This window comes from Phyllostomus hastatus, unplaced genomic scaffold (assembly GCF_019186645.2).
Source record: "Phyllostomus hastatus isolate PE091 unplaced genomic scaffold, TTU_PhHast_1.1 phas_contig_40, whole genome shotgun sequence".
Classification (NCBI taxonomy): Eukaryota; Metazoa; Chordata; class Mammalia; order Chiroptera; family Phyllostomidae; genus Phyllostomus; species Phyllostomus hastatus.
The window spans coordinates 19,504,755-19,527,530 of record NW_025333872.1 but is presented as its reverse complement, the minus strand read 5'-3'; the positions used below and the strand labels follow the sequence as shown (position 1 = coordinate 19,527,530).

The 22,776-nt window shown below is 37.9% G+C and overlaps 1 pseudogene; it reads left to right on the top strand.

Annotated features, from left to right (window-relative positions):
* The first annotated feature begins 16,134 nt into the window (after positions 1 to 16,134).
* Positions 16,135 to 21,797, top strand: LOC123822151 (annotated as a pseudogene).
* Positions 21,798 to 22,776: the final 979 nt, after the last annotated feature.

The window sequence follows — 22,776 nt, the reverse complement described above, 5'->3', positions numbered from 1 at the left end:
CACAAGGAAATGTAAAACTGCTCCAGAGGAATTTTCCCATATCCTAGGCTTCAAAGGGAGATTTGGGGGGTGGGGGAACAAAAAAAAAGAACGAATAACAAAAGCAATACACAAATCTCCCATAAATTTAGTCACATTTACACAGGGGCCAGCTTACCATGAGAAAGTCAATAGACACAAACAAGAGTTTAAAGCTGCAAGACCATTAAATAACTGAAAGACAATCCAAAAAAAAAAAAACATGTTTAAAGTAATAAGAGAAAGAAATAATTACCCTACCCGAAAAAGGCAAGACATTGTAAAAATAAATAAGTAGTCAATATCTCTCTAAAAAGAAATCAGATGGATCTTTGAGAAATGAAATGTATAATTGAAAAGAAAATTAGAGAACTGAAAGATATGAAAAAATTACTGCACCCCAGAGATGGAGCTCATAAAGGACAAGTTTCAGATCATGGAAAAACAGCTAGGAAAGTCCAAGATACCTTTAATATAAGTTTCCAGAAGAAAAAAGTTGAAAGAATGGGAGAGTGTCAATATTTAAAGAGATAATAGCTGAGAATTTTTTCAGAGTTGATTATATCTATGAAATTCTTAGCTTTAAGAAGCTCCAGATAATCAAGCTACAAAGTCATAGCTATAAACAGAGCTGAGAATTGATAAAACACGAGAGACTACAACTAGATTGACAGGTGATTTCACAAAACAAACTGTAGAAGTAGGAAGGCAATGGGAAAATAGCCTCTTGTGGATGAAAAAGAGCCTGGCCACATACTAAACCTGACAGGCTCAGGGGAGGCCTGCACAGTGGGCCTTACAAACTAAGAGACTGAAAGCAGCCACATAGGATGGACTGAAATTAAAACTTTCTAGCTAAAAGTGAGTTATGGCAGGTCGTCATGTCCTAGCCCAGTATCTTTCTTGACAAAGGTCAATCTTTACCTTAACCAAGTCTGTCTATTGTCCTTTTGCATCTATGATAACATACCTTTGGAATGTCAGGGTAACCCTTCTTCCAGATCCCTCAGAGCACAATCTCTCAGCACAGCAAGAGACCACAGAATCCCTCATTGTTATTGTTATCCTACTAATTGTTAACTGCTAACTATCCTATACCCACCTATGTATAAGAAGTATGTGTTTATTCATTTTACTTTTTTATCCAATTGCAGGGATTTCCCTGCTTTCCTTTCTCCTGCCTCCTTTACATCTTTCTCTTTGCTTCTGATGTATAAAATAAGTGGCAGTTGTCAGTTTGGCTCAAATAAACTCATAAAAATTCTTACAGGTTTGGATGTTTCTTATGTCAACACTAAAATGTTATAGAAAATAACTGTCAGCCAAGTATTGTATTTACAGGTAAATATTATTCAACAAAGTGAGCGTGCACACACACACAACTGAGACAAAAACTCAGAATTCACAAAGAGCCACAATCATTCACTTTTGCTGAAAGAACTACTAAAAAATGTAGTTTAGAAAGAAGAAAACTGAAGCCAAAATAAATGAATGGGATGCAAAATGCAAAGAAAAGTGGTAAAATTGGTAGATGTATAGATAAATCTGAACAGGTATTACTATGTAAAACAACAGTAATAATAATTAACTTGAGAGAATACAAATAATATAAAATGAAAATAGTGGACAGCTTCTCTTTAAGAGAAGGTATGCAGCTATTTACACCTAAAATAAGATAATGCCTAGGGTCTTCTTAAAAGTATCTAATGACAAGTGAAATGTGTGGGGAGAAGTGAACATATATGAATAAAACAGGATGGGAATATACTAATAATTATTGAAGCTGAGTGAAGAGTATATCGGATTAATCATATTTTTCTATGCTTTCATGATTATGTGGAAAGTTATATTGTGAAAACTTAAAAAAATACTAAAAACAATAAAAAGTAAGAAGGAAGGCAGGGCTAGGGTCCAAGCATTTTCTGTCCTGATATGTTTTGGGAGGAATAGAGAAATACTGATTACCTGACTTTGTTAAGTCAAGTGGGGTATGATATGAATGTGAAGTTAGCCACTAAAAGAATAAATTAAAATATATAACTTCCAAAACACTAAAGATAATAAAGGAATTAAAAAGTCATCAGAATAGTAGAAGGTAGGGGGGAAAACAGCATCAGAAGAAACACATGATCTATACAAGACACCAAGTATGGTGTCAGAAATAACTGACAAGAATAATTGTAAATGTAAATAGACTACCTATTAAAATTTAGAAGATCTGTATCTGAATTTTAAAAATAAATAATTCCAGTTATGGGCTGGTAAAAGAGGCCACAGAAAGGTTGAAAATAAAAGGCAAATATGTAGCAGCATTAATTTATTTTACAATAGATATCAAGGCAAAACAAATTATTAGAGCTACAAAGAGACAACATAATGAGAAAAAAAATTGCTTAGGCTAAAAACCTGAAGTCATCCTTGGTATTCTGTTCTTTTGCATTGCAAATCCAAACCATTAGCAAATTCGTTTGGCTTTATCTTCAAAAAAAGCTTCCAGAGCCAGACCACTTCCCTCTACCTCCACCTCTATCATCTTTCCCTTTCATTGTGATAATGGCCTCCTGATGGTCTCCTGTTTATGTTCCTGCTCCCCTTAAGTCTATCCTCAACTCAGCAGCTTAAATGATCATATTACAAATATAAAGTATATCATATCATCCTTTTGCTCAAAACATCCCAATGAATTCTCATTTCATTCAAAATAAAAATCCAAAATGATCTAGAGAGAAAGCAGCAGAAAGTTAGAATAAAAGTCAGAAGCTTCAAAAATACATATGAAAGCAATAGGGGCAAGAACTTCCCAGCAGTGAAGTTGTATTTCTTTTTTTTTTAACTTGATCTTTATTGTATTTTTTTTCTATTATCATTTAGTTCCCTTATACTCCCTTCCAATAGCAATCCCCACACTGTTGGCCATGTCCATGAGTCCTTCTTCCTTTTTGTTCAGTCCCCCCACCCTCTTACCTCCCCGACACTAGCTGTCATCCTGCTCTCCATCTATGACTCTACCCCCATATACATTGTTAGTTTAGTTTCTTCATTTGATTCCACACATGAGTGAAATCATATGGTGTTTGTATTTCTCTGACTGACTTATTTTACTTAGCATACTGTTTTCCAGGTCCAATCATACTGTCACAAAGGATACATCAAACCTAAAAGCTTTTGGACAGCAAAGGAAATCACCAACAAAATAAAAAGACAATCCATAGAATGGGAGAACTTATTTGCTGATACATTTGATAGGGGGTTATTTTCCAAAATTTATAAAAATTTTACAACACTCAACACCAAAAATAAAACAAACAACCCAGTTAAAACATGGGCAAATGACCTGAATAGACACTTCTCCAAAGCAAATATACAAATGGCCAATACATATATAGAAAGATGCTCAATATCACTAATCATCAGAGAAATGGAAATTAAAACCACTATGTCATATCATCTCACACCTCTCAGAATGGCTATCATCAATAAATCAACAAACAAGTGCTGGAGAGGATGTGGAGAAAGGGGAAAACTTTACATTATTGGTGGGATTGCAGATTGGTACAACCACTGTGGAAAGCACCATGGAGATACCTCAAAAAATTAAAAATGGATCTCCCTTTTGACCTAGCGATCCCACTTCTGGGAAAATATACCAAGGAACTCAATACACTAATTCAAAAGAACATAAATGTTCATTGCAGTACTATTTATAATCACCAAGATAATGCAAGTAGCCCAAGTGTTCATCAGTAGATGAGTGGATAAAACACCTATGGGACATTTACACAATGAAATACTACTTGGCCATAAAAAAGAAGAAAATTTTACCCTTTGCAACAGTATGGATGGACTTGGAGAACATTACACTAAGTGCAACAAGCCAATTAGAGAAAGACAAATACCATATGATTTCACTCATATGCAGAATCTAATGAACAAACTGAACTAACAAGGAAGATGGGGACAGACTCATAGATGGGGAGCAGGATGACTGCTGGGTGGGAGAGGTTAAGTGGTGGAAGGATTGAAAAAAGGAAAAAAGACTCACGGACATGGACAACAGTGTGGTGATTGCTAGGGGGAGAACGATATAATGGTACTAAATGGTAAAGGAAAAAATGCAATAAAAATTAAATTAAAAAATAAAATAAAAATAAAAAGATACCATTTATAATAATACATAGAGATTATTAGGCCTCTATGTACCCAATATAAAAACTATCTATAAATAACTCAAAATTTATGCATGTATTTTAAATAAATCTAACAAAAATATAAATAAGAAATTATATAACATTTATTACTAAAAAATATAAAGACCTAAACTGATAGAAAAATATACCATAGTCATGAATGAGACTTAAAGATGGCAATCATTTACTGCAAATTAATCTATAGACTCAATGCTATAAATTTAAGATTTCCTCAAAACTTGGCTACCTATTGCTAAAATTCATAAGGAAGAGGAAAATGCCAAGACTAGACAAGAAATTTTGAAAAAAATAATTATGAGAGCTCTCACCCACAACATACTAAAATGGTCTATAAACACTACAATAAGATAAATAGTGTGGCATCGATATAGTGATAGCTTCCATTTATCCATGGATAGGTTTTTAGGCTATTTTTATGCACATATTAAATTAGATTGATTCATAATATGCTTGTAAAAACACAATTTCATCAATAATCAGGAAAATACAAACCAAGGAGATACAATTTTTAACCCATATAGATGGGAAATTTTTTTAATGAAATACCCTAAAGCAATGCCAGAGATATTAGGAAATGATTTCTTTTGTCCAATAACAGTGAGGTTCTAAGGTTAATGCAACTTGTGTATACAGCAGTTTGACAATACCTAGAAAAGAGGAATACAGGTATGTCCCATGAGTCAACAGCTCCACTTGTACAGCCACAAGATGATGCAAACATGGATGTTCATAGGAGCACTCCTGGTTAGACGTGGAAACAACCTAACTGTCCCTCATTAGAAAAACACACTGATAAATTGAATTGTTTGCATAATGAAATATTATGTAGACACATAAGTGAAGACAGTACTATGTGACTAAATCTTTAAAAACAATGTTAAAAGGAAAACAATAAAATTGTGGAAAGGATGTATACAATATGATGCTGTTCATGTGAATTTTTCCTATTTTTTGTTTCCAGAAACATTTTTTTCCTTTTTTTTATTGTTGTTCAATTACAGTTGTTTCCATTTCACCCCCTTTTCTCTCCCCCTGCCCTGCCCACCCCCATGTTCATGTCAAATTTTAAAAACAGGCAAAGTAAAGTATATATTGTTTTAAGAATCATGAATAATAAATATAAAATAATATGGATAGGAATGCTAGACATCAAATTCAGGAAAGAGGCTAACTCTGGGAAGAGAAGGGGTAGAATGGGTGGGAGCTAGGTATATATAGATAGATACAGATGATATAGATTATAGATACATAGATATAGATAGATGATATAGATATAGATATAGATAGATGCAGCATTTATTTATGAAAGAATGATAAATATTAGGCAAATTTGGCAAGAAATACATTTTTAATGTAATCTCAGTAATGGGTATATAGACATTTATACTTTTCTATAGATTTCTATTATGTTTGACATGTTTCTTAATGTGAATGTTTTGAGTTGTAGCTAGAATCATCTTTAGCATTAAAAAACATGTTTTTCCTCAGTGTTTTATTGACATCTCAAAGGGAAAGAGTCCATTTGAAGGCTTTCCTTTGTCTCTTAAGCTAAGGCTTGTCTACTTAAATTATATTTTGGACCCCAGGCACCTGCACCATTGCTCAGCATTATCATCCAATTTGCCCCTTTCCTTCATTGCATCATACTTCAAAGTTTTCTTGAAATGCAGGGTATAAACATGACAACAGCAACCAGATCTTAAATACTCTTCTTAACAACGAAACAGTTTTTTTTAAATTAGGCATAAAACTCATTTAGAAAATTAAGGCATGACTAGACATATCCTCACAACATGCTAAGTGTCTCTACACAAGGCTTCTAGTCCAACTGCCTTCATATACCTTAACCATTTCTCCAGCTGTTATTAAAGACACGATTGGCTTCCTTCTTAACTGTAAAGGGGGGTATAAATAAATAGCACCCAAGGTTCACTGCTGTGTTCAGAAAGTATCATCCAAATTCTAATTCTCTTTAGCTTAGAAATTACTTTTTCTAAGCTCAGAGTTTTTCAAGATTGTGACAGTCATTGGGTTAAATGTTGGGGCTGCTTGACACTAAGGGACCACCGTAGCCTAGTACCTAGGTAAAAAGGAAAAGTCTATTATGTGTCTAATTAGGTAATAAAAGGTCTAACAAAACCTTTTAATTCAAAACAAGAGAGTGTGGATCACGGGCACACTGAGTAGCAGATCTGAATCTGCTTAGCTGTAAATGACTGACTAAAGAGAAGCAAATATGTATTTAAAGTTTCATCGTATATTTTTTAGATTCTTTTTTTTATTTTAATCATTGTTCAAGTACAGTTTTCTCCTTTTTACTCCCAATCCAGTCCCCCCTCCTACCCCTCCCCACTTCCCTCCCATTACCACCCTCCCCTTAGTTTATGACCATGTGTCCTTTAAGTTTCTTCCTGTGAACCCTTCCCACTGTCCCCTTAAATTCCCTCTTCTCTCCCGTCCGGTCACCGTCAGCCTGACCTCTATTTCAGTGTCTTTGGTTATATTTTGCTTGTTTCTTTGTTTTGTTATTTAGGTTCCTGTTAAAGGTGAGATCATATGGTGTTTGTCTTTCACTGCCTGGCTTGTTTTGCTAAGCATAATGTTTTCCAGCTCCATCCACGCTGTTGCAAAGGGTAGGAGCTCCTTCTTTCTTTCTGCTGCATAGAATTCCATTGTGTAAATGTACCATAGTTTTTTGATCCATTCATTTACTGATGGGCATCTTGGTTGCTTCCAGCATCTAGCTATTGTAAATTGTGCTGCTATGAACATTGGTATGCATAGGTTCTTTTGAATTGGTGTTTTAGTATTCTTAGGATAGAGTCCCAGCAGTGGAATTGCTGGGTCAAAAGGCAGATCCATTTTTAGTTTTCTGAGGAAGTTCCATACTGCTTTCCATAGTGGTTGTACCAGTCTGCAGTCCCACCAGCAGTGCGCTAGGGTCCCCTTTTCTCCACAACCTCTCCAACACTTGTTGTTTGTTGCTTTGTTTATGATGGCCATTCTGACTGGTGTGAAGTGGTATCTCATTGTGGTTTTAATTTGCATCTCTCTGATAGCTGGCGATATTGAACATCGTTTCATATGTCTTTGGATTTTCTGTATGTCCTCCTTGGAGAAGTGTCTGTTCAAGTCCTTTGCCCACTTTTTAATTGGATTCCTTGTCTTCTTAGAGTGCAGTCTTGTAAGTTCTTTATATATTTTGGAGATTAAACCCTTGTCTGAGGTATCATTGGCAAATATGTTTTCCCATACAGTTGGTTCTCTTTTAATTTTGATACTGTTTTCTTTAGCTGTGCAGAAGCTTTTAATTTTGATGAGGTCCCATTTGTTTATTCTTTGCTTTATGTCCCTTGCTCTAGGGGACAAGTCAGTAAAAAAGTTTCTTCGTGAAATATCTGAGATTTTCCTACCTATGTTCCCCTCTAGGACTTTAATGGTGTCACATTTTATATTTAAGTCTTTTATCCACCTTAAATTTATTTTTGTATATGGTGTAAGTTGGTGCTCAAGTTTCATTTTTTTGCACGTGGCTGTCCAGTTCTCCCAACACCATTTGTTGAAGAGGCTATTTTTATTCCACTTTATGTTGCTGCCTCCTTTGTCAAATATTAATTGACCATAGAGACTTGGTCTTATTTCTGGGCTCTCTGTTCTGTTCCATTGGTCCATGTGCCTGTTTTTATGCCAGTACCAGGCTGTTTTGATTACAGTGGCCTTGTAGTATAGTTTAGTGTCGAGTATTGTGATCCCTCCTACTTTACTCTTCTTTCTCAAAATTGCAGCAGCTATTCGGGGTCATTTATAATTCCATATAAATTTTTGAGGTGTTTGTTCTATGTCTGTGAAATATGCCACTGGTACTCTAATAGGAATTGCATTGAATGTGTAAATTGCTTTGGGTAGTATGGACATTTTGATGATATTAATTCTTCCAATCCATGAACACGGTATATGTTTCCATTTGTTTGTGTCTTCCTTGATTTCTTTCTTCAGTGTTGTGTAGTTTTCTGAGTACAGGTCTTTTACCTCTTTGGTTAGGTTTATTCCTAGATATTTTATTTTTCTTTGTGCTATTTCAAATGGGATTTTTTCCTTGATCTCTGTTTCTGCTGTTTCATTGTTGGTGTACAGAAATGCCTTTGATTTCTGGATATTGACTTTGTATCCCGCTGTTTTGCCAAGTTCATTTATTAGGTCAAGCAGTTTCTTGGTAGAGTCTTTAGGATTTTCTATGTATACTATCATGTCATCTACAAACAATGACAGTTTTGTTTCCTCCTTTCCGATTTGGATGCCTTTTATTTCTTTTTCTTGTCTGATCGCTGTGGCTAAAACTTCCAGTACTATATTGAATAGAAGTGGTGAAAGTGGACAGCCTTGTCTTGTTCCTGATCTTAGTGGAAAATATTTTAATTTTTGGCCATTGAGTATGATGTTGGCTGAAGGTCTCTCATATATGGCCTTTATTATGTTGAGGAATGCTCCCTCTATTCCCACTTTTCCGAGTGTTTTTATCATGAATGGGTGCTGTACCTTATCAAATGCTTTTTCTGCATCAATTGATATGATCATGTGGTTTTTGTCTTTGCTTTTGTTTATGTGATGTATTACATTTACTGACTTGCGAATATTGAACCATCCTTGCATCCCTGGAATGAATCCCACTTGGTCATGGTGTATAATCTTTTTAATGTATTGTTGGATGAGGTTTGCCAGTATTTTGTTGAGGATTTTAGCATCAATGTTCATCAGTGATATTGGCCTGAAGTTTTCTTTCTTTGTTGTGTCTTTATTTGGTTTTGGAATTAGGATGATGTTGGCCTCATAAAAAGAGTTTGGGAGATTCCCATCTTTTTGGATTTTTTGGAATAGTCTGTGAAGGATAGGGGTTTAGCTCTTCCTTAAATGCTTGGTAGAATTCTCCTGTGAAACCATCTGGTCCAGGGCTTTTGTGTGTTGGGAGTTTTTTGATTACTGATTCAATTTCTTTTGTTGTTATTGGTCTGTTCAGGCTTTCTGCTTCTTTTTCATTGAGTTTTGGAAGATTACGTTTTTCTAGAAAGTTGTCCATTTCACCTAGGTTTTCAAATTTCTTGGCATACAGCTCTTTGTAGTAATTTCTTACAATCCTTTGTATTTCTGTGGTATCTGTTGTAAGCTCTCCTCTTTCAGTTCTGATTGTGTTTATTTGGGTCTTCTCTCGTTTTTCCTTGATGAGTCTGCTTAAAGGCTTGTTGATTTTGTTTATCTTTTCAAAGAACCAGCTCTTGGATTCATTGATCCTTAGAATTGTGCTTTTAGTCTCTATGTCATTTAATTCTGCTCTGATCTTGGTTATTTCCTTCCTTCTGCTTGCTCTGGGCTGCCTTTGTTGTTGTTCCTCGAGTTCTTGTAGACGTAGGGTTAGGTTGTTTGTTTGGAATGTTTCTAACCTTTTTAGGTGGGCCTGTATCGCTATGAACTTCCCTCTCAGGACTGCCTTGGCTGTGTCCCATAAGTTTTGGGTTGTTGTGAGTTTGTTTTCATTTGTTTCCAGAAAACTTTTGATTTCTTCCCTAATATCATTCTTGACCCATTCATTGTTTAATAGCATGCTATTTAATCTCCATGATTTTGAGTGTTTTTGGTTTTTTTTCCTTCGGGTTGGTTTCTAGCTTCAGTCCCTTGTGGTCTGAGAAAATGCTTGGTATGATTTCAATTTTCTTGAAATTCTTGAGGCTTGTTTTGTGTCCTATCATGTCGTCTATCTTTGAGAATGTTCCGTGTACATTTGAAAAGAATGTATATTTAGCTTCTTTTGGATGGAGGGCTCTGTATATATCAGTAAAGTCCATTTCATCAAGGGTATTGTTCAATGCCACAATATCTTTGTTGATATTTTGTTTAGATCTGTCCATTTTTGATAGTGGGGTGTTAAAATCTCCCACTATAATTGTGTTGCTGTCCATATCTTTCTTGAAGTCCTCTAAGATTTTCTTTATGTATTTGGGTGCTCCTATGTTGGGTGCATATATATTTACAATATTTATGTCTTCTGGATGGATTCTTCTCTTAAGTGTTATGAAGTGACCTTCTGGGTCTCTCTTTATGGACCTTTTTTGGAAGTCTATTTTGTCTGATATGAGTATTGCTACCCTGGCTTTTTTTTCCTGTCCATTTGCTTGGAAGATTTGTTTCCAGCCCTTCACTTTCAGCCTGTGTAGGTCTTTTATCCTGAGGTGGGTCTCTTGTAGACAGCAGATACGTGAGTCATTTTTTCTTATCCAATCAGCTATTCTATGTCTTTTGATTGGAGCATTTAATCCATTTACGTTTAAAGTTATTATTGATAGGTACTTATTCATTGTCTTTTATGTACGTGTGTTCCTCTCTCTCTCTCTCTCTCTCTTTTCCCTCCCTTCCTTAAAGCAGTCCTTTTAGAATCTCTTGCAGAGCTGGTTTGGTCGAGGTGTATTCTTTTAGACTTCTTTTTGTCTGGGAAGCTTCTTATTTGGCCTTCTATCTTGATCGAGAGCCTTGCTGGATATAGTAGCCTTGGTTGCAGACCTCTGGTTCTCATTGCCTGGAGTATTTCTTGCCATTCTCTTCTGGCTTGAAGTGTTTCTATTGAGAAATCAGCTGTTAGCCTTATTGGGGCTCCCTTGTGTGTTACTTCCTTTTTCTCCCTTGCTGCCTTTAAGATTCTCTCTTTGTCTTGAAATTTTGTTATTTTAATTATGATGTGCCTTGGGGTGGGTCTCTTTGGGTTCCTCTTGATTGGGACTCTCTGTGTTTCCTGGATTTGTGTGACTTTTTCTCCCATCAAATTAGGGAAGTTCTCCTTCATTACTTGTTCAACTAGGTTTTCGATCCCTTGCTTTTCTTCTTCTCCTTCTGGTATCCCTATTATCGGATATTATTACGTTTCATATTGTCTTGCATTTCTCTTAATCCCTCCTCATTCTTTCTGAGCCTCTTTTCCTTTTCTTGCTCTTTCTGGATGCTGTTTTCTACTTTGTCCTCCAGCTCTCTAATCTGATCTTCTGCTTCATCAATCCTGCTTTTCATTCCTTCTACTGTGTTCTTCAGTTCAGAAATTGTATTCTTCATTTCCTCTTGACCTTCGCTGAGAGTTTCTATTTCCTTTTTCATGTTTATATAGTTTGCAGTGAGATTGATGTAGTTTCCCTCTATTTCTGAAAGCTCATTGTGAGTTCATTGAACTTCCTGGTAATCATTGTTTTGAACTCACTATCTGATAGTTGAGTTGCCTCTATTTCATTTAGCATTTTTCCTGAGGCTTCCTCGTTTCCCTTCAGTTGGGGGGTTGTTTCTTTGTTTTCTCATTGTTCGTGGGTTTCTTCTTTTTTCTTCTTGTTTGTTAATTTGATCTGTTCTGATTCCCTGTAATTATGGTGTGAACTTCTGTGGTAGAATATTTGTGTGTTTCAGTGGTGCAATCTCCTTCGTGTATCCTGGTGTTCACAGCTTCCCCCTACTCTTTTTTGGGATCAGTTGGAGGAGTAAGGCAAAATGGTTTAAAACAGCAAGACAGTATACTATGATATTTACTTTAGTAGCCTGTAGAGAGATGGGTTATCCTTTGGCTCCTTATAGTGTTAACCGTGATCCTCCACCCCACTGTCCACGTTTTAGAAAGGATGGAAAGAAGGTAAGACTCTTATTGGGGACGAGAGGATTGTTAGTTGGATCTAGAAAGCTGTGAGGCTGTGGGAGGTCACATTCTAAGGTAGGGTTGGACTAAAGATTAGTATATAGGAGTAGTGAGTAAAAGAATAGAGACAACCCCCACAATAGTATACTTCAGAAAATCGCAAAGTGGGCTGAGATCAGGTAGGGGTATTGAGAAGCATTTACAATTGTATAGACTAGGTCTTACTAGCAATAATAGTAAAGTGACAGTCTTGTGGCAGAATTGATGAGGTCTAGATAACAAGAATAAAGAGTATAGAACCTTGGTAGGTGTATTAATGGAACACAGATGAAGGATAGTAACTTATCAACACCTTGTGACTGAGATACCAGGGGGGAACCTATCAAATGACAGTATAACCAGCCAAGCAAAGAAGATTATACAGAAAGAAAAAGAATACCAAAATATTATTAAAATAAAAAATGTCGGAAAAGTGAGAAAAAGATAATACAAATTTACAGTAACTTGCAAGATTAAAAAAAAAAGGAAAGAAAAGCAGAAGATGTAGTGCAGGAGAGATAAATTTGGAGTGGAAAGAATAATATTAGGATGAATGGAAGAGAAACATAAGGGATTGCGAGATAAAACTAATAAGAATTGAAAAATAAAATGTCACATAAAACACAAGATAAAATCAATCAACCCACAACAGCCAGAGAAACCAAACAAAACCAAACCAAACAAACAAACAAACAAACAAACAAACAAACAAAACCTCTTGTTGGTTTCTAACTGGCCAGACCAGTTTTTCTGATCTTGCTGGCTTCAGCTGGCTGAGGGACCTTTGAAATGCTTCTCTCTCTCCCAGCCAGATCTTAGCAAGTCTGTCAGGTATCCTGGGCGCTCCGGAACACACTGGCTCTCTGGATCTCACTTCCACATTCTTCCGGACTCCAGGGTCCTGCAGGGTTCCAGCTCTATGATCTCAGGAGGCACCCACGATGTTTTGGGATTCACTGTGCTCTCCCTGGGGATCGTAAAAGGGCGCACCCCTCCCCCAAACTTTTGAGATTCGGGGTCTAGGATCGCCCTAAGCGCCTCGCCGCGACCCTTCCGGGTTTAAAGCGTGCGAGAGTCAGTCTTCCCCACGGTGTGCAATCCGAGCCCTTTCCAGCTCCGTGTTCCCCGCCGAACCACACTCCAGCCGGGTGTTGGCACCTTTCCCGGTTCCCCCGGTTGGGCTGGCTGGAAATTTCTGAGCCACTACTGTAGGAACACACCAAGCGCCACGTCCCTCCCGGGATCGCAGCGCGCGATTCAGGCCTCCCTATGGGGTGCGAGCCGAGCGCGGCCTGGCTCTGTGCTCTCCACCGATCTGCACTTCCACCGGGCTAGGGGTGTAGGCGCTCTTCCAGGCTGCCCCGGGTCCTGTCGGCTAGAGGCCCTCACTTCTCCCAGGTCTCTGGGCGGATGTTCATAGTCCCTGGGCAATTTTTTCCCAGTCCAACTGGCCAATCTGTTCCTTCTAGCAACACATTCTCCCCTGGAGTTGCTCACACCCCGTATTCGGGGGAGGGAACAGCAACTTCCCTCTCCCGGGAACCCTGGGGCAGACCCCGGAGCACCGGGCGGGCCTGGGGTCTGCACACCCCTAGACCCCGAGCTGATCCCTGGGCCCCTTTTGTCCTGTAGCAGTCTCCTTACCGTCTGGTTTTCCAGTGACTGCAATAATTTTTGATGTCCTGTTTTCAAAAGTGATTCGGTAACCTAGCCCACTTGCTCTGTTTCTCCACTGATCCGTGAGTTTCCCCCCTCTTCACAGAAGCCGAGAAAAACACTGCCTAGAGTAAAGCAGCCATCTTCCGTCTCCTTCATCGTATTTTTAAATATATCTGAAAACTCAGCTAGCAGTCAACACAATTCGTGGGGGGCATGTGAGTCATAAAAATAAGCCATAAAACTAGCACTTTCAACCTTGTTTTCTCATTACATAAATTTTTAAAAATATCTAAATTTGTCTACATAGTGCAACAAATTGATTATTTTAACACAATAGTTTATTTTAAAAAGCTGTCCAAGTACTTGTTTTAACTTATTGTTTGTATTGAATTGGCTAGGTCTTCTTTTTTCCTTTTTTTAAACATTAAACACTAAATAGGCTATATTGACAACATCATAGGTAGACAAAGCAATTACCTTGCTTTATGTTAGACTGATACAGTATGTATGACCTATGTTTGCTTACATTCTTCAGAATTTCTAAGTCAGTCAGCAAGTGCATTTCTGAGTGAATATCCTACAGTTTCTCTTTGCACTACATAACTTCCCAAAAGCTTGCATGACTTATCAAATAACAGCAACCTTCATAAAAATCCAACTTCATAGAAAAACAACAAAGTGTTCAACTACCTGTTGGACCTTTGTCAGAAGAAAAAGTTGGCCCTAAAAGTCTGTTGCACATATTTCTCCCTAAATAAGACTAATTCACAAATAATATATTTTTTCAGGTTTTTAACAGCAATAATCCAGCTATAAAATTGAGTAAAAAGCAAGAGGAGTTATAGCAAGGCCAGAGCTGCTTGAAAACAAGGCTTACTAAGCTAAGTGAAATGCTAGCTGTTTGTTTAACATGTGTTGAAAAAATGTCAGAGAGTAATTATATTTTCTAATAATTTTGATTTGAATTTGCATATATGAATCAATAACAGCTACAGGACATGTTTCAATGTAGTGCTGGTGTGACTTTTTAAAATTCTTGCTCAAGGATATATTTATTGATTTTAAAAAGAGAGGAGGGGGAAGAGAGAGAGAGAGAAACATCCATGTGAGAGAGAAACACTGGTTGATTGCCTTCTGTATGCACCCTGACCAGAGATCAAACTCGCAACCTAGATATGTGCCCTGACAGGGAATTGAACTCAGGCCATTTCAGTGTATGAGACAGCACTCTAAGCAACCAAGCCATGCCAGCCAGGGCTGATTTTTTATTTTAACCTTTGCAATTGCCAGAGAAACTTACACCTGGCAATTTACCCTCATTTAGCTTTTATTATTAAGTAAAAATCAACAGGCTTTCCCCCAAAGTTTGATCTTTCCCCTTAAAATTTCCATTGAGTATAAACCTGACTTTTTACTGCTACCATGCTTTACCCAGGCTGTTCCCTGAATGGCATGTTTTACTTCATCCCTTCTTTTCATCTAGTTCATCCCTCAAGTCCCATGAGGTGTGAAATCAAGACATCTTTTCAGAAAAGCCTTTCTTGACTCCCTTTCCCTCTCCACATTCCCTGGGCCTCCCCTTAAGCCACATCTTCTACTTGAAGCTTTCTCCAATTTCCTAGCTTGTCTCTCCTCTGGAATATCAATTAGCAACCTATATTTACTACATCGTTGGTATCAGTTAACAACCAAGTATTTACTCCTGTACATCACTGGTTCACAGTCTGGTGGGCAGGAGAATCTCCACGGGAGAGCTGACCAAGACCACAGGCTCATTGAAGCGAGTAGGGCCTGAGCATGTCTACCAAGTCCACTGGTGATTCTGATACTGATCAAAGTTGGAAAGCCACTGTTCTATAGCATCCTTATTCACTAATGGTTCCATACAGGCAAGTGCTTTCTCCAACATAATTTGAAACTCCTACTAAGCAAATGGACTTATTCTTTGGTATCTCTTTTTCTATCTCACCATACCCCTCCATCATCAATATTATCCATTAACTATGAAAACTGGAATTCATTTATGTCAGCTCTTTGCAATACCATGATTCTTGATAAATTGGAGTATGGGAAAATAAAGATACTTAATTTTGGCTGGTAAGTCAAATAACCTAGAGTGAGTATCTATGTATCACTCAATAATTAATTCTATGGTATTTTTGTATATGTTATATCATTTTCTATTTGACATTTTTTGACATATTGTCTCTGTGTCAATAACAAGGCTAACAAATAGATATGCATCAATATTTTCATATGCCATAGGTACTTTACATCTAAAAATGTCTTTTATTCAATACTATAATGTCAAATAAAATGACAAAGAAAAATATCACATGGCTTTTACCTTTTACTCAGCCAGTTAATATTACAATGAACTCATAGCAAAATTTAAAATGTTGAAATATGGGAAATCTATCCACTAAAAATTCATCCAACAGGGTGCTTAGGTGCCACAATTGACAGCCAGTGAGTAGCCCATGAGGTGTGGGAAGACTCAGATCCTGGGCAAGAGACCCACCTGCAGTTGTCACCCACAGCTGGGTCGCCACCATGGCACTTCTCCTGTGCTTCCTGCACCTGTGCAGAGTCACTGATGTCACTAGAAGTTTGACTAGAACCGCTCATGACCAGTTTGATTGAGAAGGCCAAAGAGGAAACTGCCAAGCTTGCCATACAAATTTACCCTTGATATTTACAGGAAGACCGGGAACCACTGGACATCAGATAGCTGCTATCACCAGCTGATAATCAGAAGGTAGATCAAATGATTATTTTATATTCTAGAGACAAAATTTATGATGACTACTATCAAGATCTGAAAGGATAAGTGCAATTTACAAGTAGTGATCTCAAATCTGGTAATGTAACAATAAATGTAACAAATTTACAGTTGTCAGATATTGGCGCATATCAGTACAAAGTGAAAAGCCCCTGCTGTTGGAAATAAGAGGAGTCAGCTGAGAGTTCTTGGAATGACTTCATCTGTTATATCTGTAAAAAATGCCACTACTGAGTTCTCTGGGGCATATAGTTCTACAGTCAGCGATAGAGTGGGTTCTGATCAATGCCTGCAATAGAGTAGGCTCTGATCAATGCCTGCAATAGAGTGGGCTCTGATCAATGCTTACTACACCTGCATGTTGTTTCTCCTTCAAACAGAGGTAAAACAACTTCAGAAGCTATTACAGGAACTTTGTATGCACTAGTGCTCATCTGTCTGATCATCTTTTGCTATCAAAAAAAGCACAGAGGAAAAAATATATGTGAAAAGGGAGTTCATCATGATATAGGGAAGGTGTACCTTCTCTGAAGAGCTGGATGTCCATTGCCAGAAGCTACATGGCAGCAATCATTCATTCCTGGGGTACACGTCTCCTTCCAAAATAGAAGGCTACTCCAAGACTCAATGTCAAGACTTCCAATCAAGATGGCAGGAAAGTATAAGTGGTACTTGCCTCCTCCCACAACCACATCAAAATTACAACTAAACTAGAGAACAACCATCATTCAGAACTGCATGAAATCTGGCTGAATGGAAGTCCTACAACTAGGAAATTCAAGAAAAAGCCACACAAGACTGGTAGGAGGGGCAGAGACACAGAAAGGGCTGGTCCCACACCACATGTGGCTGATAAAAATTAGGAGGGATATATTAGCTGCAGAAGTACCCCCTGAAAAATTAGCAGTCCCAGCCCCATACCAAGCCCCCAAGCACAGGGTTCCAGTGCCAGGAAGAGAAGTCCCCACAACTTTGGGCTGTAGAAATCATCAGGGATTGAGGCTGAGAGAGACAGGGGGCTTCTGGAGTCCCAGGCAGTTCCTCTTAAATGAAACGGCATAGACATATTTGAACTCGCTCCCTCTAAACTCCAGAGCTGGAGCAGCAGCTTGTAATGCACTAGAAACACATGGGGAGTAACTGAAATATGTAGCATCAAGATGAGAGCTGGGGGGAGCTTTCTCCTAAACAGAAGTGCTGGCAGAGGCCATTGTTCCTTGGATGAGCCATCCTTTCCACCCAGAGCCAGCAGGCAGGCACCATATCCGTGTGTCTTTCAACCTGGTTTACACCATTTGCTCCACCTGGTGATTCCCTGAGGTCCCACCCTACTCAACTTTCAGGCCCATCCAAGCTATTTCCAGTGGCTTTTCCATACAAATGGCCTGTCCCTAAATCCTTAGATTTCCCTAAGATCTCTCAAATAAGTAGCATCTGGCCTTAGCATGCCCTGTACCTCTCACTCAGTGGCTTTAGGCCTGGTACTAGCAGCAGTCAGGCTTGGTTTGCAGCTTGGCCTTTTCTGGGCACCTTCAAGCCCAGCACAATAAGCAGCCATCTGCAGATTACTTTGTAACTTATGCCAGGTGTCCACAGGCAGAGCAAAGACAGCTGCTGACCTTAGCCTGCACCTCCTGGAAGGTCTCAGAGCCTGCACACCCAGTGAACTGCTTCAAACCATGTTAAAACATTACCACCCAATCACATCAACAAGTAACACACACAAGGGACAAACTCAGCAGGCACCAGAGTCCACTGAAGTAAGTCCCGCTCTGTGAAGTGGTTCCCTGCATAGGTGATCCTACATGGTGGCTGGAGGTCAGTGGTTGGTGATAGCAGCCCACTGATCAGCTTCAGGGTAAATCCTTCCCATTAACATGCCAATACCATTCAAGGCTCAACTAGGAGAGGAGGGTGTACACAGCCCACATGGTGGGGGCTCACCTCAAGTGGCCAGCTTATGTGATTGGCTGGGGGGGAGAGGGAGGCTGTGCCACTGGACCCTAGGGGATACCTACTACATTAGGACACTCTACCAAGTCTGGGAAACATAGCAGCTCTACCTAATACACAGAAACAAACACAAGGAGGCTGCCAAAATGAGGAGACAAAGAAATATGTCCCAAATGAAAGAACAGAATAAGACTGTAGAAAAAGAACTAACAAAATGGAGACAAGCAATCTACTCGATGCAGAATCCAAACACTTGTAATAAGGATGCTTAATTAACTTAGTGAGAACTTCACCAGCATAAAAAAAGACCATTCAGAAATGAAGGCTATATGAACTTAAATGAAGAATAATTTATAGGGAATCAACAGTAGAGCAGATGAAGCTGAGAATCAAATCAGCAATTTGGAATATAAGGAAGGAAAAATCACCCAGTCAGAAGAGCAAGAAAAAAAAGAATCCAGACAATGAGGATAGTGTAGGGAGTCTCTGGGACAACTTCAAGTATACAAACATTGGCAACATGAGGGTGCCAGTAGAAGAAGAGAGATAGCAAGAAATTGAAAGCTTACATGAAAAAATGATGGAAAACTTTCATAACTTTGTGATGAATATAAACATAACAGCCCAGGAAGTGCAGAAAGTCCTAAGTAAGATTAACCAAAAGAAGCCCACACCAAGACACATCATAATTAAAATGGCACAGTTTAAAGACAAAAAGAGATATCTTAAAAGCAGCAAGATAAAAGCAGTTAATTACCTACAAGGGAGCTCCCATAAGACTGTCGGCTGATTTCTCTACAGAAACTTTGCAGGCCAGAAGGGATTGGCAAGAAATATTCAAAGTGATGAAAAACAAGGATCTATAACCAAGACTACCCAGCAAGATTATTATTTAGAAACAAAAGAGAGATAAAGAGTTTCCCAGATTAGAAAAACCTAAAGGAATTCATCACCACCAAACCAGTATCACTAAAAAGGTTAAAGGGTCTTCTTTAAGAAAAAGAAGGGAAAAAAGAATCAAAATATGAACAATAATATGGCAATAAATACATATTTATCAACAATTGAATTTTAAAAAGAAAATAAATGATTAAGAAGAAGGGAAACAGAATCATAGATACAGAGAATGTTTTGAGGGTTGCCACATGGGGGCAGGGGTGGGAGGATGAGTGAAAAAGATAAAGGGATTAAGTACAAATTGGTTGTTACAGAACAGTCATGAGGATATAAAGTGTAGCATAGGGAATATGGTCAATAATACTCTAATAACTACAAATGGTATTAGATGGGTATGAGATTTGTTGGGATGACCAGTTAATCAGTTACGTAATATCTAATCACTGGACATACACCTGAAAGTAATATAATAATGTATGTCAACTGTAATTAAAAAATAAAAATATTATTTTTAAAGTATATTTTATTGATTATGCTATTACAGTTGTCCCAGTTTTTTCTCCCTTTTATGCCCCCTCTGCCCTGCATCCTCCCATCCTCTAGCATTCCCCCTGCCTTAGTTCATGTCCATGGTTTGTACACATAAGTTCTTTGGCTTCTCCATTTTCTATACTATTTTTAACCTCCCCTGTCTATTTTATGCCTACCAATTATGTTTCTTATTTCCTGTACATTTTCCTTCCCATTCTCCCCTTCCCCTTTCCCATTGATAACCCTCCTTATGATCTTCATTTCTGTGATTCTGTTCTTGTTCTAGGTGTTTGCTTAGTTTTGGTTTTTATTTTTTTTTAGGTTCAATTGTTGATAGTTATGAGTTTGTTGTCATTTTATTGTTCATAGTTTTTTATCTTCTATTTCTTAAATAAGTCCCTTTAACATTTCATATAATAAGGGCTTGGTTATGATGCACTCCTTTAACTTGACCTTATCTGGGAAGCACTTTATTTGCCCTTCCATTCTAAATGATAGCTTTTGCTGGATAGAGTAATCTAGGATGGAAGTCCTTGCCCTCCATGGCTTCAAATATTTCTTTCCAGTCCCTTTGTGCCTGCAAGATTTCTTTTTGAAAAATCAGCTGACAGTATTATGGGAACTCCTTTGTAGGTAACTCTCTACTTTCCTCTTGCTGCTTTTAAGATTCTCTCTTTATCTTTAGTCTTGAGTAACTTAATGATGATGTGCCTTGGTGTGCTCCTCCTTGGATCCAACTTCTTTGTAACTCTCTGGGCTTCCTGGAACTCTATTTCCTTCACTAGATTGGGGAAGTTCTCCTTTATTATTCATTCAAATAAGTTTTCCATTTCTTGCTCTTCCTCTTCTCCAGCTGGCAGCCCTAAGATTCAGATGTTCAAATGTTTAAAGTTGTCCTAGAAGTTCTTAAGCATCTCATCATTTTTTTCAATTCTTGTTTCTTCATTCTTTCCAGTTGGTTATTTATTTCTTCCTTTTGTTCCAACTTGTTGATTCGAGTCCCGGTTTCCTTCCCTTTACTATTGCTTCCCTATATATTTTGCTTTATTTCACGTTGTGTAGCCCGCATTTCTTCCTTCACTTTGTGACTGAGATCAATCAATTCTGTGGCCATCCTGATTATCAGTGTTTTCAACTCTGTATCAGATAGGCTGTTTATCTCCTTGTTGCGTAGCTCTTTTTCTGGAGTTTTGATCTTTTCTTTCGTCTGGGCCATATTTCTTTGTCTCAGTGCACCTGTTAAGTTGTAAGGAGCAGAGCCCTAGGTATTTCCAGGGTGGGCCAACACTTTTGGCTGTGCTGTGGCACTGTTTGTTGGGGAGATGTCAGAGAGGGAACAAGGCTGCTTGCTCAATCTGCTCTAGCCCCACTTTCCAACAAACTCTCCTCTGTGACAGGGATTTTCTCCTACCATCACAACCCAACAGTATTTTACCACTAGAGGTTTTGACCCTTTAGTTTCCCAGTAAGCCAGCCCCTCCTCACCCACAGTCCACACCTTGCCACAGGTCCTCTCGGCCCACTGGACTGCCTGTCTCCACCCTCTCTTACCAGTCTGGATGAATGTTTCTTTTACTCATTGGTTGTTGGAGTTCCATGCAGTTCACTATCCTGGCAGTTCTGACTGTTTATTGTTTTTAAATTGGTTGTTGTCCTTCTTTTGGTTGTGTGAGGAAGCAAAGTGTTTCTACCTATGCCTCCATCTTGACTAGAACTCCTAAAATGATTTTAAAATGGAGAAAAAATAGGGTAAACAGGTGAAGTAATGGATAGGTTAATCAGCTGAATTGGGAGAATTATTTCACAATGTATACATATATCAAAACATTACATTATATACCTTAAAAATATACAATAAACACTTGTCAGTTAAATAGAAATAACCATGAGTTTCACTATGAGAAAGAAAGACAACCAAGTGTCAAGCAAAGATTTTGAACACTCCTCACAGTCCAACTCCCCGACAGGCTAAAGTACTGCCCCTGATCTCAGGAGGATGGAAGTGGTGCCTGTTATGCTTTCAGCACAGAGCAAGGACAGGTCTGTGGTATAGCGACTCTGTTCCTCCCATCTCTGTGCTCCTTGCCTCTCCTCTTCTTTTGAAACATGAAAACCTATTTTGTTCTAAATTTTGTTACCAGCCCCAATAGATCAAAAGGAAATTAATCAGAACTGTCAGAAATGTACTTCAAAAAGTTTTGTTTTGTTATATCAAAATAGTAAAGGCATTCAAGTTACTAAAGACAAATTTGCCATCTGAAAAAGATTTCCTTTAACAGGATGATTTTATAGGTTTGTAAATATCAATACACAATAAGATATAGCACTTTGGATATGATATCATAGAGGAAGAAACTGGTGAACTGACATGCACACCAAACTGATACTTGAATCATCTGAAAGTAGTACTTCATCCTTTCTACCATTATTTTTAGGATGCTTTTCCCAATTAATTTATGACCTAAAATTGGTAAAGAAGCATTTATAGCAAAAAATCTTATATATCTTTATGTTTGTTCTTGTTTTTATAGCTTCTTGGAAAACTCCAAATGTGTTTGGAATAGCTCTAATAACATAAAAACACTACGGTATTCTAGAAGTGTTCTAGAAATTACTAGTTTAACTTTCAAGTCATTCATAAACCTTGCCTATGAAATGATTTAAGTATTTGATTGATAGACTACTGTAGGCAACAGAGACATCGTAAGCTCTTTTATATGCTAAAATAAAGGAGCATCTATGTATTTGTTCAGAAAATTTCCTGTGAGCCACAGAGAGCAATGACTCCAGGGTACCATAGTGAGGATGGATTTCAGCGATGAGTAATCTGATACTTGGAGACATGCAGTGATCTTCAGAATGGTGACCAGTGAGACCAAGGATGGAACATTTTGCAGTTCCCAACTAAATATGCTCTCCACTTTAGGTGAAATTTTCCAAATAAGAAAAAATTATGACGTTTATTATTTAATATAGATTGAAATTTCCTAATTATTACTTCCAAATTTTAAAAAGCTTTTTCTGCCTCAGCA